At 49.0% G+C, this 17592-nt stretch overlaps 1 protein-coding gene across 3 annotated transcripts in view; it reads left to right on the top strand.

The window, feature by feature from the left end:
• The window catches only part of LOC137626247 (uncharacterized), a 382723-nt gene that overhangs the window by 205303 nt on the left and 159828 nt on the right, over positions 1-17592 (top strand). The window lies entirely within an intron of this gene.

Below are 17592 nucleotides of genomic sequence, written 5' to 3'. Positions count from 1 at the left end.
CAGTCATGGGCGGGGGAGGCAGGCTTCTTCAGTCAACTCTTTCTTGTGAAATAGGCGTTTGGAGGCTGGAGAGCAGTCAAGGGGGTGGAGGCAGGCTTCTTCAGTCAACTCTTTCTTGTGAAATAGTTGTCTGGAGGCTGGAGAGCAGTCATAGGCGGGGAAAGGCAGGCTTCTTTAGTTAACTCTTTCTTGTGAAAGAGGCATCTGGAGGCTGGAGACCAGTCAAGGGGTGGTGGAGGCAGGCTTCTTCAGTCAAGTCTTTCTTGTGAAAGAGGTATCTGGAGTGTGGAGAGCAGTCCTAGTGGGGATACATGCTTCTTCAGTCAAGTCTTTCTTGTGAAATAGTTGTTTGGAGGCTGGATAGCAGTCATGGGCAGGGGGAGGCAGGCTTCTTCAGTCAACCCTTTCTTGTGAAAGAGGCATCTGGAGGCTGGAGAGCAGTCAAGGGGGGGGTGGAGGCAGGCTTCTTCAGTCAAGTCTTTCTTGTGAAAGAGGTATCTGGAGTGTGGAGAGCAGTCCTAGTGGGGAGACACGTTTCTTCAGTCAAGTCTTTCTTGTGAAAGAGGCATCTGGAGTGTGGAGAGCAGTCCTAGGGGGTAGACAGGCTTCTTCAGTCAAGTCTTTCTTGTGTAATAGGTGTCTGGAGGCTGGCGAGAAGTCATGGGCTGGGGGAGGCTGGCTTCTTCAGTCAACTCTTTCTTGTGAAATAGGCATCTTGGGGGCTGGAGAGCAGTCAAGGGGGGGGGGGAGGCACGCTTCTTCTGTCAACTTTCTTGTGAAATAGTTGTCTGGAGGCTGAAGAGCAGTCAGGGGCAGGGGGAGGCCGGCTTTTTCAGTCAACTCTTTCTTGTGAAAGAGGAATCTGGAGGCTGAAGAGCAGTCATGGAGCGAAAGCAGGCTTTTCCAGTCAACTCTTTCTTGTGAAAGAGGCATCTGGAGGCTGAAGAGCAGTCATTTTGGGATAGCAGGCTTCTTCAGTCAACTCTTTCTTGTGAAAGAGATGTCTGGAGGCTGGAGAGCAGTCCCAGGGGGATGGGGAGAACAGGATTTTTCAGTCAACTCTTTCTTTGGAAAGAGGCATCTTGAGGTTAGAGAGCAGTCGTGTGGGGTAAGGCAGGCTTTTTCAGTCAACCCTTTCTTGTAAAAGAGGCATCTGGAGGCTGGAGAGCAGTCAAAGGGGGGGGGTGGAGGCAGGCTTCATCAGTCGTAGTTTTTATTGTGGAAGAGATATCTGGAGGCTGGAGATCAGTCCTAGGGGGGAGACAGGCTTCTACAGTTAACTCTTTCTTGTGAAAGAGGTATCCGGAGGCTAGAGAGTAGTCATGGGTTGGAGGAGGCAGGGTTTTTCAGTCAACCCTCTCTTGTGAAAGAGGCGTCTGCAGGCTGGAGAGCTGTCATGGTGGGGAAAGCAGGATTTTTCAGTCAACCCTCTCTTGTGAAAGAAGCAAGTGGAGGCTAGAGAGCAGTCAAGGGGGTGTCAAGGCAGGCTTCTTCAGTCAACTCTTTCTTTTGAAAGTGTCATCTGGAGGCTGGAGAGCAGTCCTTGGGGGGGGGAGGCAGGCTTCTTTAGACAACTCTTCTTGTAAAAGAGGTGTCTGGAGGCTGGAGAGCAGTCATAGGGGGAAGGGAGGCAGGCTTCTTCAGTTTAACTGTCTCTTGTGAAAAAGGCCTCTGGAGGCTGGAGAGCAGTCAATGGGGGGTGTGAGGCAGGCGTCTTCAGTCAACTCTCTCTTTGGAAAGTGGAATCTGGAGTCTGTAGAGCAGTCATGGGGGTGAGTCAGGCTTCTTCGGTCAACTCTTTCTTGTGATGGAGGCATCTGAAGGCAGGAGAACAGTCCTGTAGGGGGTGGGGGGGGGGGTTTAGGAAGGCTTCTTTAGTCAACTCTTTCTTTTGAAAGAGGTATCTGGAATGTGGAAGAGCAGTCATGGGGTTGGGGGGGGCAGGCTTCTTCATTCAACTCTTTTGTGAAAGAGGTGTCTGGAGGCTGGAGAGCAGTCATTGGGGGTGAGGCAGGCTTCTTCAGTCAACTCTTCTTGGGAAAGAGGTGTCTGGAGGCTGGCGAGCAGTCATGGGGTTGGGGGGGGGTAGGCTTCTTCATTCAACTCTTTCTTGTGAAAGAGGTGTCTGGAGGCTGGAGAGCAGTCATTGGGGATGAGGCAGGCTTCTTCAGTCAATTCTTCATCTTCTTATGAAAGAGGTGTCTGGAGGCTGGTGAGCAGTCATGGGGTGTGGTAGGCTTCTTCAGTCTACTCTTTCTTGTGAAAAGGGCATCTGGAGGCTGGAGAGCAGTATTGTGGGGGGAGCTAAACTTCTTCATTAGCTCTTTCTTGTGAAAGAGGCATCTGGAGGCTGGAGAGCAGTCATGGTGAGTGTGAGGCAGGCTTCTTCAATCAACTCTTTCTTGTGAGAGAGGCAACTGGAGGCTGGAGAGCAGTCCTAGGGGGGGGGGCAGGCTTCTTTTGTCAACTCTTTTTGTAAAAGAGGCATCTGGAGGCTGGAGAGCAGTCATAGGGAGGGGGGAAGGCAGACTTCTTCAGTCAACTCTTTCTTGTAAAAGAGGTGTCTGGAGGCTGGAGAGCAGTCATTAGGGGTGAGGCAAGCTTCTTCAGTCAACTCTTATTTGTGAAAGAGGCATTTGAAGGCTGGCGAGCAGTCATGGGGTGAGGCAGGCTTCTTCAGTCAATTCTTTCTCGTGAAAGAGGCATCTGGAGGCTGAAGAGCAGTATTTTGGGGGGAGGTAGACTTCAGTTAACTCTTTCTTGTGAAAGAGGCATCTGAAGGCTGGAGAGCAGTCATGGGGTGAGGCAGGCTTCTTCAATCAACTCTTTCTTGTGAAAGAGACATCTGGAGGCTGGAGAGCAGTATTATGGGGGGAGGTAGACTTCTTCAGTTAACTCTTTCTTGTGAAAGAGGCATCTGAAGGCTGGAGAGCAGTCATGGGGTGAGGCAGGCTTCTTCAATCAACTCTTTCTTGTGAAAGAGACATCTGGAGGCTGGAGAGCAGTATTGTGGGGGGAGGTAGACTTCTTCAGTTAACTCTTCTTGTGAAAGAGACATCTGAAGGCTGGAGAGCAGTATTGTGGGGGGAGGTAGACTTCTTCAGTTAACTCTTTCTTGTGAAAGAGGCACCTGAAGGCTGAAGAGCAGTCATGGGGATGGGAGGCAGGCTTCTCCAGTCAACTCTTTCGCGTGAAAGAGGCGTCCGGAGGTTGGAGAGCGGTCAGGAGGGGGGGGGAGAGTCAGTCTTCTAAAGTCAACTTTCTTGTGAAAGAGGCATCTGGAGGCTGGAGAGCAGTCAGGAGGGGGGGAGAGGCAGAATTCTTCAGTCAACTGTTTCTTGTGAAAGAGGCTTGTGGAGGCTGGAGAGCAGTCAATGGTGGGTGCGGTTGAGGAAGGTTTCTTCAGTCAACTATTTCGTGTGAAAGAGACGTCTGGAGGCTGGAGTTCATTCATGCTGGTGAGGCAGGCATCTTCAGTTAACTCTCTTGTGAAAGTGGCATCTGGAGGCATGGAGAGCAGTCATGGGGGTGTGAGGCAGACTTCTTCAGTCACCTCTTTCTTATGAAAGAAGTGTTTGGAGGCTGGAGAGCAGTCATGGGGGATGGAGGCAGACTTCTTCAGTCAACTCTTTCTTGTGAAAGAGGCATCTGAAGGCTGGAGAGCAGTCATGGGGTGAGGCAGGCTTCTTCAATCAACTCTTTCTTGTGAAAGAGACATCTGGAGGCTGGAGAGCAGTATTGTGGGGGGAGGTAGACTTCTTCAGTTAACTCTTTCTTGTGAAAGAGGCATCTGAAGGCTGGAGAGCAGTCATGGGGTGAAGCAAGCTTCTTCAATCAACTCTTTCTTGTGAAAGAGACATCTGGAGGCTGGAGAGCAGTATTGTGGGGGGAGGTAGACTTCTTCAGTTAACTCTTTCTTGTGAAAGAGACATCTGGAGGCTGGAGAGCAGTATTGTGGGGGGAGGTAGACTTCTTCAGTTAACTCTTTCTTGTGAAAGAGGCACCTGAAGGCTGAAGAGCAGTCATGGGGATGGGAGGCAGGCTTCTCAGTCAACTCTTTCGCGTGAAAGAGGCGTCCGGAGGTTGGAGAGCGGTCAGGAGGGGGGGGGGAGAGTCAGTCTTCTTCAGTCAACTTTCTTGTGAAAGAGGCATCTGGAGGGGGGAGAGGCAGAATTCTTCAGTCAACTGTTTCTTGTGAAAGAGGCTTGTGGAGGCTGGAGAGCAGTCAATGGTGGGTGCGGTTGAGGAAGGTTTCTTCAGTCAACTATTTCGTGTGAAAGAGACGTCTGGAGGCTGGAGTTCATTCATGCTGGTGAGGCAGGCATCTTCAGTCAACTCTCTTGTGAAAGTGGCATCTGGAGGCATGAGAGCAGTCATGGTGGGTGTGAGGCAGAATCCTTCAGTCACCTCTTTCTTATGAAAGAAGTGTTTGGAGGCTGGAGAGCACTCATGGGAGATGGAGGCAGACTTATTTAGTCAATTCTTTCCTATGAAAGAGGCATCTGGAGGCGTGAGAGCAGTCATGGCGGGTGTGAGGCAGGCTTCTTCAATCAACTCTTTCTTGTGAAAGAGGCATATGGAGGCTGGAGAGCAGTCATAGCTGGGGCGGGGGGAGGCAGACTTCTTCAGTCATTTCTTTTTTTTTGAAAGAGGCTTCTGAGGGCTGGAGAGCAGTCATAGGTTGGGGGGGGAAGGCAGGCTTCTTCGATCAACTTTTTCTTGTGAAAGAGGCATCTGGAGGCTGGAGAACAGTATTGGGGGGAGAAGGCAGAGTACTTCAGTCAAATCTTTCTTGTGAAAGAGCCGTCTGGAGGCTGGAGAGCCGTCTTAGGGAGTGAGGCAGTCTTCTTCTGCCAGCTCTTTCTTGTGAAAGAGTCGTCTGGAGGCTGGAGAGCAGTCACTGGGGGTGAGGCAGGCTTATTCAGCCAGCTCTTTCTTGTGAAAGAGGCATCTGGAGGCTGGAGAACAGTCATGGGGGGGGGGTGAGGCAGGCTTCTTCAGCCAGCTCTTTCTTGTGAAAGAGATGTCTGGAGGCTGGAGAGCAGCCATGGGGGAGGGAGGCAGGCTTCTTCAGTCATTCCTTTTTTTTTTTAAAGAGGCTTCTGAGGGCTGGAGAGCAGTCATAGTCATAGTCGGGGGGGGGGGGGGGGTTAGTGAAGGCAGGCCTCTTCAATCAACTTTTTCTTGTGAAAGAGGCTTCGGGAGGCTGGAGAAAAGTATTGTTGGGGGGAGGCAGACTTCTTCAATCAAATCTCTCTTGTGAAAGAGCCGTTTAGAGGCTGGAGAGCAGTCACTGGGGGTGAGGCAGGCTTATTCAGCCAGCTCTTTCTTGTGAAAGAGGCATCTGGAGGCTGGAGAACAGTCATGGGGGGGGGTGAGGCAGGCTTCTTCAGCCAGCTCTTTCTTGTGAAAGAGATGTCTGGAGGCTGGAGAGCAGCCATGGGGAAGGGAGGCAGGCTTCTTCAGTCATTCCTTTTTTTTTTTAAAGAGGCTTCTGAGGGCTGGAGAGCAGTCATAGTCATAGTCGGGGGGGGGGGTAGTGAAGGCAGGCCTCTTCAATCAACTTTTTCTTGTGAAAGAGGCTTCGGGAGGCTGGAGAAAAGTATTGTTGGGGGGAGGCAGACTTCTTCAATCAAATCTCTCTTGTGAAAGAGCCGTTTAGAGGCTGGAGAGCAGTCATGGTGGGAGTGAGACAGGCTTCTTCAGTCAACTGTTTCTTGTGAAAGAGGCGTCTGAAGGCTGGAGAGCAGTCAGGGGTGGGTGTGAGGCAGTCTTCTTCAGTCAAATGTTTCTTGTGAAAGAGGCGTGTGTAGGCTTGAGAGCAGACATGGGGGAGGAAGCAGACTTCTTCAGTCAATTCTTTCTTTTGACAGAGGCATTTGAAGACTGGAGAGCAGTCTTGGGGAGGCGAGGCAGGCTTCTTCAGTAAACTCTTTCTTTTAAAAGAGGCGTCTTGAGGCTGGAGAGCAGTCATGTGGGGAGGGAGGCAGGCTTTTTCAGTCAACCCTTTCTTGTGGAAGAGGCACTTGGAGGCTGAAGAGCAGTCATTGGGGGGGGGGGGGGGGAGAAATGAGCCATGCATCTTCAGTCAACCCTTTCTTGTGAAAGAGGCGTCTGGAGGCTGGAGAGCAGTCATGGGGGGTGAGGCAGGCTTCTTCAGTCAGCTCTTTCTTGTGAAAGAGATGTCTGGAGGCTGGAGAGCAGCCATGGGGGAGGGAGGCAGGCTTCAGTCATTCCTTTTTTTTAAAGAGGCTTCTGAGGGCTGGAGAGCAGTCATAGTCATAGTCGGGGGGGGGGGGGGGGGCGCGTAGTGAAGGCAGGCTTCTTCAATCAACTTTTTCTTGTGAAAGAGGCTTCGGGAGGCTGGAGAAAAGTATTGTTGGGGGGAGGCAGACTTCTTCAATCAAATCTCTCTTGTGAAAGAGCCGTTTAGAGGCTGGAGAGCAGTCATGGTGGGAGTGAGACAGGCTTCTTCAGTCAACTGTTTCTTGTGAAAGAGGCGTGTGAAGGCTGGAGAGCAGTCAGGGGTGGTGTGAGGCAGGCTTCTTCAGTCAAATGTTTCTTGTGAAAGAGGCGTGTGGAGGCTGGAGAGCAGTCCAGGGGGGTGTGAGGCAGGCTTCTTCAGTCAACTCTTTCTTGTGAAAGAGGCATCTGGAAGCTGCAGAGCATTCATAGGGGGGTAAGGCAGGCTTCTTCATTCAACTCTTTCTTGTGAAAGTGGCATCTGGAGGTTAGAGAGCAGTAATGGGAGTAGGGCAGGCTTCTTCAGTTAACTCTTCTAGTGTAAGAGGCCTCTAGAGGCTAGACAACAATATTGTGGGGGAGGCAGACTTCTTTAGTCATTTGTTTCTTGTGAAAGAGGCGTCTGAAGGCTGGAGAGCAGTCAGGGGTGGGTGTGAGGCAGTCTTCTTCAGTCAAATGTTTCTTGTGAAAGAGGCGTGTGTAGGCTTGAGAGCAGTCATGGGGGAGGAAGCAGGCTTCTTCAGTCAACTCTTTCTTTTGACAGAGGCATTTGAAGACTGGAGAGCAGTCTTGGGGAGGCGAGACAGGCTTCTTCAGTAAACTCTTTCTTTTAAAAGAGGCGTCTTTAGGCTGGAGAGCAGTCATGTGGGGAGGGAGGCAGGCTTTTTCAGTCAACTCTTTCTTGTGGAAGAGGCACTTGGAGGCTGGAGAGCAGTCATTGGGGGGGGGGGGGAGTGAGCCATGCTTCTTCACTCAACTCTTTCTTGGGAAAGAGGCATCTGGAGGCTGGAGATCAGTAAAGAATTAGGGAGGCAGGTTTCTTTAGTCAACTCTTTATTGTGAAAGAGGCATCTGGAGGCTGGAGATAAGTCATAGTGGGGGGAAGGCAGGCTTCTTCAGTCAGCTCTTTCTTGTGAAAGAGGCATCTGGAGGCTGGAGATCAGTAAAGAATTAGGGAGGCAGGTTTCTTTAGTCAACTCTTTATTGTGAAAGAGGCATCTGGAGGCTGGAGATAAGTCATAGTGGGGGGAAGGCAGGCTTCTTCAATCAGCTCTTTCTTGTGAAAGAGGCATCTGGAGGCTGGAGATCAGTAAAGAATTAGGGAGGCAGGTTTCTTTAGTCAACTCTTTATTGTGAAAGAGGCATCTGGAGGCTGGAGATAAGTCATAGTGGGGGGAAGGCAGGCTTCTTCAGTCAGCTCTTTCTTGTGAAAGAGGCATCTGGAGGCTGGAGATCAGTAAAGAATTAGGGAGGCAGGTTTCTTTAGTCGACTCTTTATTGTGAAAGAGGCATCTGGAGGCTGGAGATCAGTCATAGTGGGGGGAAGGCAGGCTTCTTCAGTCAGCTCTTTCTTGTGAAAGAGGTGTCTGGAGGCTGGAGAGTAGTCATAGGCGGGGGGAGGCAGGCTTCTTCAGTCAACTCTTTCTTGTGAAAGAAGCATCTGGAGACTGGAGAGCAGTAGTGTGGGGGGGGGTGCAGGCTTCTTCAGTCATTTCTTTTTTGTGAAAGAGGCTTCTGAGGGCTGGAGAGCAGTCATAGCAGGGGAAGGAAGGCAGGCAGGCTTCTTCAATCAACTTTTTCTTGTGAAAGAGGCATCTGGAGGCTGGAGAACATTATTGGGGGGGGGGAGGCAGCCTTCTTCAGTCAAATCTTTCTTGTGAAATAGCCGTCTGGAGTCTGGAGAGCTGTCATGGGGAGTGAGGCAGGCTTCTTCAGCCAGCTCTTTCTTGTGAAAGAGGCATCTGGAGGCTCTAGAGCAGTCATGGGTAGAGGAAGGCTTCTTCAGCCAGCTCTTTCTTGTGAAAGAGGCTTGTGGAGGCTGGAGAGCAGTCATGGGGGGTGAGGCAGGCCCCTTCAGCCAGCTCTTTCTTGTGAAAGAGGCATCTGGAGGCTGGAGAGCAGTCATGGGGGAGGGAGGCAGGCTTCTTCAGTCAACTTTTTCTTGTGGAAGAGGCCCTTGGAGGCTGGAGAGCAGTCATGGAAGGTGAGTGAGACAGGCTTCTTCAGTCAACTCTTTCTTGTGAAAGAGGCGTCAGGAGGCTGGAGAGTAGTAAAGTAGGGAGGCAGGCTTCTTTAGCCAAGTGTTAATTGTGAAAGAGGCATCTGGAGGCTGGAGATCAGTCATAGTGGGGGGAAGGTAGGCTTCCTCATTTAACTCTTTCGTTTAAAGGAGGCATCTGAAGGCTGGAGAGCATTAAAGGGGGCAGGCAGACTTCTTTAATCAACTCTTTCTTATGAAAGAGGTGTCTGGAGGCTGGAGAGTAGTCATGGGGGCGGGTGGGGGGTGGGATATGCAGGCTTCTTCAGTCAACTCTTTCTTGAGGCTGGAGTGTAGTCATGGGGGAGGGAGGCAGGCTTCTTCAGTCAACTCTTTCTTGTGAAAGAGGCTTCTGGAGACTGGAGAGCAATCATGTGGGGAAGGAGGCAGGCTTCTTCAGTCAACTCTTTCTTGTGAAAGAGGCATCTTGAGGCTGGAGAGCAGTCATGGGGGGAGGGAAGCTTCTACAGTCAACTCTTTCTTGTGAAAGAGGTGTCTGAATGCTGGAGAGCAGTCATGTGGGGGAAGACAGGCTTCTCCAGTCAACTCTTTCTTGTGAAAGAGGTGTCTTGGGGCTGGATAGTAGTCATGGGTGGGGGAGAGGCAGGCTTCTCCAGTCAACTCTCTCTTGTGAAAGAGGCGTCTGGAAGCTGGAGAACAGTCATTGATCTCTTGGCCTTGAACAATGTGTCAAACACATTTCGTTCAAGATAAAAGACAGCGGACATTGTCAGACAAGAGGTAAGATCACAGGACTTCATGTGTACACTGCATGTCAAGGACTTACTTCCAGAAGAGCAGTCATCTCTCTCTTGGCCTTAAACAATTTGTCAAACAAACTTCGTTCCAAGTGGAGACAGCGAGCATCGTCAGACTAGCGGTAAGACCAGAGGACTTCATATGTACAATGGATCTCTAGGACATATACTTCCAGATCCCAATCCATTCTTCAAGGAAGTATCTAAAGATCATACATGACAACAAGCATTGCTAGTTAAAGGTGCTGTGCTTTGGTCTTTCCACGGCACCCCAGGTCTTTATGAGTGTGTTCACCCTAGTATCATCTAGGGCTTACATGCGAACATCAGAAGACTGTAGCTTTGCTTTGGCTTCACCCTTGGAGACTATCCAGCACCTCCTCACTCAGAGAGGATATTTTGATATTTGCAACAGGTAGCGAGAAGGATGGCTTGACACCTCCGACGGTCTTCTTCTTCAGTCTACCAGGCTAAATGGACTGTCTTTTGTGGTTGGTATAGTGAAAGGGGTCTCTCTCCCCTCAATGCCACTGTTCCAACAGTAGTGGAGTTTTATGTATACATTCAGGAAAAAATGCTCCTTGATTTCGGCAGTGAAAGGCTACCGTTCAGCTAAGAGTATGGCCTTTAAGCTGAAGGGAGTAGATATTTCCTTCTCGTTGGAACTTCCTCTCCACATATGAAGTTACGAACTGACCTGCCTCCAGTCAGAAGTTAGACCTCCCCCTTGGAATGTGGTTCGCGTCTTGTTACCTCTGAAGTGTGCCCCTTACGAAGCATTACCCCAAGCAACAGATTTCTTCAGTACTCTGAAGACGTTTTTCCTACTCGCTCTGGCTTCGGCCAAAAGAGTTATTTAACTACATAGTCTTTTTTATTAAATTGCCCATTCAAGGGGATGGGTAGAGGTAATTCTCAACTTTGTCCCTAAGTTTATTGCTAAAACTCAAAATCTCGGAGTAGCCGATCTTAGATTCAGGCCCTTCTGAATTGGGAGTCTTCGTTCCGTAACTGATGAATCAGACCAACTGTTACTTTGTCCAGTCAGTAGTCTGAGGTGTTGCCTTAAGAGAAAGGCAGCAGCTCGCCCCCGTGTGTCGGCACTATGTCAGCATGGGGAAGGTCAAGAGGAGGGTTACGAAAAACACTATCTCGTCTTGGATTTGCAAGGCCTTCGACTTGGAAATTTATCCTGACCCTCCTCCACCACAAAGACACAGAGCTCATTAAGAACTACTCTGTGATGCAGGTATTGCAAGCGGGCGTGTGGAAGCCTTAGACGACCTTCACCGCCCACTACCTGCAAGACCTAACCCACAGGAGCAGGGAAACATTTACCATTGGTCCTGTGGTTTCTGCACAACAAGAGGTTTAAACACCTCAGACACCTTGATGGAGAAGTAGCAGAGGGATGAGGGGTAAGGTTACTCGAGATTAGCCAGGGGTGAATGAGTAAGAATGACTGGCTTCCTTTCTTTTCTTCTCATGGGAAATGGCACGTGCGCCAACGGTCTTTCGCGCGCCGCAACTGTCTTCCGCACGCACACGCTCCAACTGTCTTCTCCGCGCGCGTCCCAATGGTTTTCCGCGCGCGCGTCCCAATGGTTTTCCGCACGCGCGCCAATGATTTTCCGCGCGAGCCCAATGGTTTACCGCGTGCATGGTTTACTGCGAGCGCCCCAATGGTTTTCCTGCAACAACAATGGTCTTCCGCGTCCGCACGCAAACGGTCTTGCGTGCGCGCGCCCCAAGCAGTCTTGCATGTGCACCAGCAGTCTTCCGCGCGCGCTGCACCCACCCTTGCGTAACCAGTCACACACTTCGGCGCATTCTAGGGAGACTGCACAAAACGACACAGTGCCTTACTGCGCGCCAGCGCTCTCCTGAGCTCTCAAATCCAGCACCCTCCTGCTCACTTGCGCTCGCCAATGCACCAACTCTTCAGAAAGAACCAGCGTTTGCCAGTTAGCACTCTTCTGCGCATTCACCGGAAACTGCGCTTCAGCAGAAACTGAGCACCAGCATCATCCTATGTGCCATCGCACCAGTACTCTCGTGCACACTGGTGAAATAGGCAGAAAAAAATAATCAAAATTTTTGGACAGGTCACCATTGCCCCATTCCTCTCCCCGCAAATGCATAACATGGCCTCCGGGAAAAGAGGGAAGAGGCATCACAGAAGAATTCAAGATCCTGAAGATTCCATCTTCTAAGGGGAATCAAAACGGAGAATCCTTGGTCCCTGTCTCTTCTGAAGTTTCTTTTTCCTTGGCAGACCATCATCAGCAATCAAGAAAGCATCAACAGACTGATCTCTAGATCACTGTTTGTTAATGGCTAGTTCACGGTTTGCTGATCGCTAGCTCGCCGATCACCAGATCGCCAATTGGTAGCTCAGCTTGATCATTGACCTTTAGTCCATCCAATGACTAACGATCTCTGATTGCTAGTACTGTAATCCAATTACCGATTGCTAGTCAATAACAGTCATCAGCTTGCTGATCTGGCAGCTCATCTTTCTTCGATCATTAAACTCAGCTCGCTGATCTCTGACCAGCCCATCGTCAGCTTGCTGATCTCTGACCAACCAGGAGGGACCATAGTCAGCTTGCTGATCTCTAGCTCACCGATCACCGATCGATCTCTGATCATCAATGGCTTACCATCACCAACTGACTATCATTAAACCATTCTGCTGTCTCTCAAGGCTCTCTAAGCAGATTGCCAACTCATTGGCTGACTGACCAGACCTTCATCTGCTTGTCAGTTACCATCCTCGGCTCAGACCGCCTATTCACCAATCATCAGAAATTCGCCAGCAGTTCGTGACTCCAACTTACTGGTCAACCTCTGCCTGTAGTTCCCTAGATCAGAAGGTATATATCATAACTCTCGCTACTGGCCGTTCACTATCACACTAAAGTGATCGGCAAATGATCGACAACCCTCATCACCTGCTTGTCGACAGGGGACTTCTTGCAAGCACTCTCCAACTGCACACCCAACCGTTAACCATTGATTAACATTCGCCAGATTGATTCTATTTTAAGGAATAGCATCAATCCCATCAGGGCACATGGTAGGGCTAAGCATTGCGTTCCTTCTGTTAGTTAAAGGAATTCTCTCTCAGGGAAGAATTCTTACACAGGGTATCACATCTGATCCTTTACGGCACGAGTCAAGTTCCCAGCGTCAAAATTCTCCCATGCAAAAATATCCGCAAGGAGCTGTCCCTTTGGGTCAATGTCCACACCATTTTGGTGTTTGAACAAGGGCTAAGACCTCAGGTCTTCATTTGCAAACTGGACCTAAAGGACACATACTTCCAGACCCAAACCATCCATCCAGGAAGGTTGGAAGATTCAGTCTAGACAAACAAGAAACACCAGTTCAGGGCACTGCTTCGGTCTTTCCACTACACCCATCCTGGTCTCACAGGATCGGCTTCTGTCTCCTCCGTTTTGGGACGACTGACTAACCTTGGCAAACTCGGTGGCAACCTTGCATTAGCACCGGAACTTATGAAGTCTTTTTACAAAGATCCAGTGATCAAGGTAAACCTGCAGAAGTCTTCTCTACTTCCCTCCCAGAAGACTGGTGTATCTGGGAATGATTCTAGACACCAATCTCCGTAAACTTTCTCAAAACGAGAACTCCCATCCCAGACTGACTTGAGTCTGACTGGAATCAAGCCCTCGATCCCCCTGACATTCTGACCCCCATGGGACCAGAAGTTTTGACGAACCTGAAGTGATAGGTGCCAGTCGAGAATCTACAGAGTGATATAACCCTCTCATCTTCCACACCCCTCGGACTTGATGCTGTGTGTAGAACACATCAAAAGAAGAGATGAGGGACCATAATGCTGCACCACACGACCTCAACCCTCTGGACAGAGTCCGAAAGTACCTTCACTTAAAACTCTTAAGAGATGAAGGCCAACTTTACGGTCCTTCATCAACCTCATTGGTTCCTAACAGACCACTCAGTGATGTGATAGGCAACAATACCACACACCACATAGGGGCTCACATCGGCAAACAAGAAGGAACTTGCTCTCAGCCTCTTCCCATCTAACAGTATAAACACTAATATGGGCCAAAGTCCGTTCGGTGCCACTTTCAGCCTTCTTCATTCCAGACTAGGAATGTGCTCGCCGACAATCTGTTCACAGCATCTCAGATAAGGTATACCGAATGGTCTTTGGATCGCCTTGTAGTAGCCAACAAAGTCCCGACTTTACGGGGTCCTCCAACTAGGGATCTGTTCACAACGCTCCTGAACTTCAGGCTGCCATGCTCCCCAGCCCTAGACCCCAAGGCTCTGACAAAAAAAAAAAAAAAAAAAAAAAACAGGCCAACAACGGTGGGTGCAACAGTGACGTTTACGTCTCGTCCCTGTTTTGTCTGTAGAAGGGCACTCAAGAAGGCTAGAACATCAGTCAGCCTCTCAAGGACTCTCCTAGCTCCGCTTATGGCATTACGCAGAACGGTTTCCAAACCTTTTGCAGCTCCTGAGAGTCTCCAAGAGAACCCTCTCCACATCACAGACAACCCACTTCGACACCTACCACAAGCTATAGCTTTGCTATGATTGTACGCCTGGAAACGACCCAGTACCTCTTTTGCGAAAAGGTTGTCTAGATATCTGAGGAATTCCTCAGCATCAGTCTACCAGGCAGTATAACATCTTGTGTGGTTGGTGTCATGTGAAAGTCTCTCTCTCCACTCAATACCTCTATTCCAGCAATAGTGGAATTCTTGAGTATATACAAGAGGAAAAGGCCCCCTATTCAGTTTTGACATGTAAAGATGATCACTCAACCTTGATCCTTCACCTTCAAGTTGAAAGGAATGGGACACCCTCTCATCGATAGACCTTTCCTAACTCATACGGACTTACAACTTGCCTTTCTCCAGTCGGAGTTGAGACCTTCCTCTCGGAACATGGTTCAAATTCTCCGATCTCTAAGGAGACCTCCTTATGTTCCACTTCACCAGGCAACAAATTTTCACCTGATTTAAGAAGATAATGTTCCTACACACTCTTGACAGCAACCATACGAGTCAAGGAACTTAATGGTCTCTCTTTCCACACGCCCATTAATGAGAAGCGCAAAAGGCAATGTTCAGTTTCGTCCCTGAGTATGTCGCCAGACAGTCTCCAGAGGTGACGGATCCTACACAAGTCTCCACTTGGTAGCATGCTCACAGTTTGGTGTTACTGCTCTCCGTAGTAGACTCATGCTTATTACCCATCCAACAATAGATTGAAGATACATCTCAATCTCTTCTTGGAGTTGGTTTGATGCGTTTGGTAACCGAACGGCGATCTCTATGGAGATTCGCTCTTATAACATAAGCTGTACTGATTAACTAGTTTACAGTTTGGTATCGGTCTTATTCAGCCTATCTACACTAGATTGATGGCAGTTGGAGGGAGGACAGGCTCCTCCCCTTCATTGCAAGAACGTGCAAATAGTTGTACGTCTCGACATCACCTCGAGATGTGTTTATTGCTATGCAGTCCCCCCCCCCCCCCCCACTGGACGAACCGCGGATGGTGGGTGGCAGATGAGAGCCTCTGCAAAGAGGCCTATCTTTTCGTCTCCCGTCTGGATCTGATGCTCTCTTTAATGCATCAAAAGAGGGGGCCAGGGGGGCATATGCCTCACCATTCCATCCTCGTCCGTTTGCCCGTTTCAGAAAGGCACCAGCATTCACCTCTCTCAGAGAACCGTCTAATAGTAGGAAGCCTCAGATGGACAGAGAACAGTTAGGTGCCCCCATCCGCTCGCATTATTCCTGGTATAGGAATGTACTTGCAGTTAATCTGAACAGAAACACTCATATAGTGGGCTCTTAGTGTCTTTGAATTATCTTGTATCCAACAAAGTTTTAACTTTATGAGGTCCCCTAACTGTGGTCATGCTCACAACGGCCCTGAACTTTAGGCTTCCGCTCAACCGTTTCCCAGTCCTGGAACACCAGGCCCTTGAACAAGATGTATTCCAAGATCGGTGGGGCAGCTTAGAGGTGTACGCTTTTCCCCCCATTCGGTCTGGTGAGAAAGGCCTCAGCCAAGACAGGATAAGCAAGATCTTATCAATGGCTCCAATAGCTTCGCTATGGCAACACGCAGAATGGACCTTTGCAGCTCCCGACGGAGTTTCGAGGGATCTTCCTCCACGACACGATCTTCCAAGCAGCCACATGCTAACACTTTCCAAAGCCATAGCTTTGCTTGGACTTCACGCCTGGGACAGTCCTACGCCTCCTCTCTCAGAGAGGCCTTTTGCAACGAGTTGTGGAAAAGATGTCTAGGCACCTCAGATACTTTTCAGTGTCGGTCTTCCAGACAAAGTGTATGGTCCTTTGTGACTGATGTCTTGGAAGGGGATTCTCTCCCTTTGATGCCTTTACTTATACAAAGTTTGAGTTAACTTGTCCCCCGTCGGATCTCTACCTCCTGGGAATGCGGTTCGGGTCCTTCAGTCCCTGAAGGCCCCTCCCTACGAACCTTTATGCTAGGCAGCAGATCGCTTCCTTACATGGAAGACGGCACTTTCTACTCACTCGGGCTTTGACTAAGAGAGTTAGTGTGTTGTATGACCCATCTTCTGATGTCTCCTACTCTAGGAGATGGGGTAGAGTAATCCTCAGCGGTGTCCCTGAGTTGATTGCCAAGACTCAAAATCCGGCTGTGCTGTACCCTAGGAGCCGCCCATTCTGGATAGAGAGTCTTTGTTCGGTAACTGAAGACCCTTTCAACTGGGGTTTTATCCAGTGAGGAGTCTGTGGTGTTACCTTAAAAGAACGACACCAGCTTGCCCCCGTGTGTCGGCACTGTTGGCCAGTACGGGGAAGGTCAAGAGGAGGATCACAAGGATTTCCTTCCCCTCTGGGATCGGAAGGCTATTAAGTTTGCTCTCAATCTGACCTTCCTCCATCCTAGGACCCAGAGCTTGTAACGTCAGTGGTGTTGCTACGTCCCTGGCATTCAAGATACTACTCTGTGGCTCAGATACTGTAAGTGGGAATGTGGAAGCGTCAATCGACCTTCAAGGCCCACTACCTGCAAAGATGTAACCCACAGGAACATAGAAACTTTTCCATCGGTCCTGTGGTTGTCGCATAACAAATGTTCTAAACACCCCAGGCTCCTTGATGGACAAGTAGCAGAGGGTTGAGGGCTGAAGTTACCTGGGTTAGTCTGGGGTGAATGAGTAAGAATGATTGGCTCCTTTCTTCCTTTCACCTTTTCCCCTCTGGGGAAAACAGCTCCGCAAGCCTCTGCATAGCTGACCTCACCTCGCTGCAGGTAAGACTTATTTCCCTTGTGCCTTTTAAGTATAGAATAATACTTGGTTACGTCCCCAATACCTTTTTGAGGGAGGGTATTGGGTAATTCTTAAGAACAATAGGTTTTGTACTCGAGTTCCTTTGTTAAAGACAAGCCACACTGTTAGTTCCACTCATACACGAGCTTCTGCAGGCGGCTATCAGTGCATTTCCTCATATCGGCACTTGATTTTAGCAAGAGTAGGGTTCCTTTTACTTTCGATCACAGATCGAAATAGAGAACACCTAGAGTCATGACCAAGGCCAGTTGGTGAGTACTTCCTCCCTCCTAAGAGTAATTCACCTCTATAAATAGCAGAGGGTTTGTATTTACGCCGGAACAAATAACAAATTTGGAAGTAATTTGTATTTTTCCATGTTTACAAACCTGGAGCTATTCATACAAATTGGCCCGCCGCCATGTCCCCCGAGAAGTCCTGCCATAAAGCAAAGTGGTTACTTAGTCGATAGGTGTGAGTGAGCGGGATAGCCAGTCTACCCCCCTCCCACCCACTAACTAGCGGATGGGGTAGTTGTCCTCACTAAAATTATCATGGCTCGTCTTTCAGCTACATCAAAAGTATACCGCTATAAATAGCTCCAGGTTTGTATACTAGGAAAAATACAAAGTACTTCCAAATTTGTTATTTTATGGATGAAAATTTGGTGTTTGCACAATATGCAATATTACAAGTGTTACCCGAGTGCATGCGGTATTGCTGTAATTTTCTTTATTAATTTTAAGTGAATAACATGCTATTTATAACAAGATTATTAAAATAGGAAACTTAATTCCCCTCAGAAACCTGTGATATAAACAGGTGTCTTCGATATAGATTTATATATATTTATAAATCTACAGTATACTGAGGGAGTGATAAGTTAACTATGATATTGTGAGGGATTATCGTACCTAAATAGTAAAGACTACGACTATAATTTACATAATAGGCTGATATATGAAAATGTGTGTGGTGTATAGTTTGGAGTTGAA

The sequence above is a fragment of the Palaemon carinicauda genome, chromosome 2 (genome assembly GCF_036898095.1).
Source record: "Palaemon carinicauda isolate YSFRI2023 chromosome 2, ASM3689809v2, whole genome shotgun sequence".
Taxonomy (NCBI): Eukaryota; Metazoa; Arthropoda; class Malacostraca; order Decapoda; family Palaemonidae; genus Palaemon; species Palaemon carinicauda.
The sequence above is the reverse complement of the archived record's forward strand: the minus strand, read 5'-3'. Positions and strand labels throughout refer to the sequence as shown.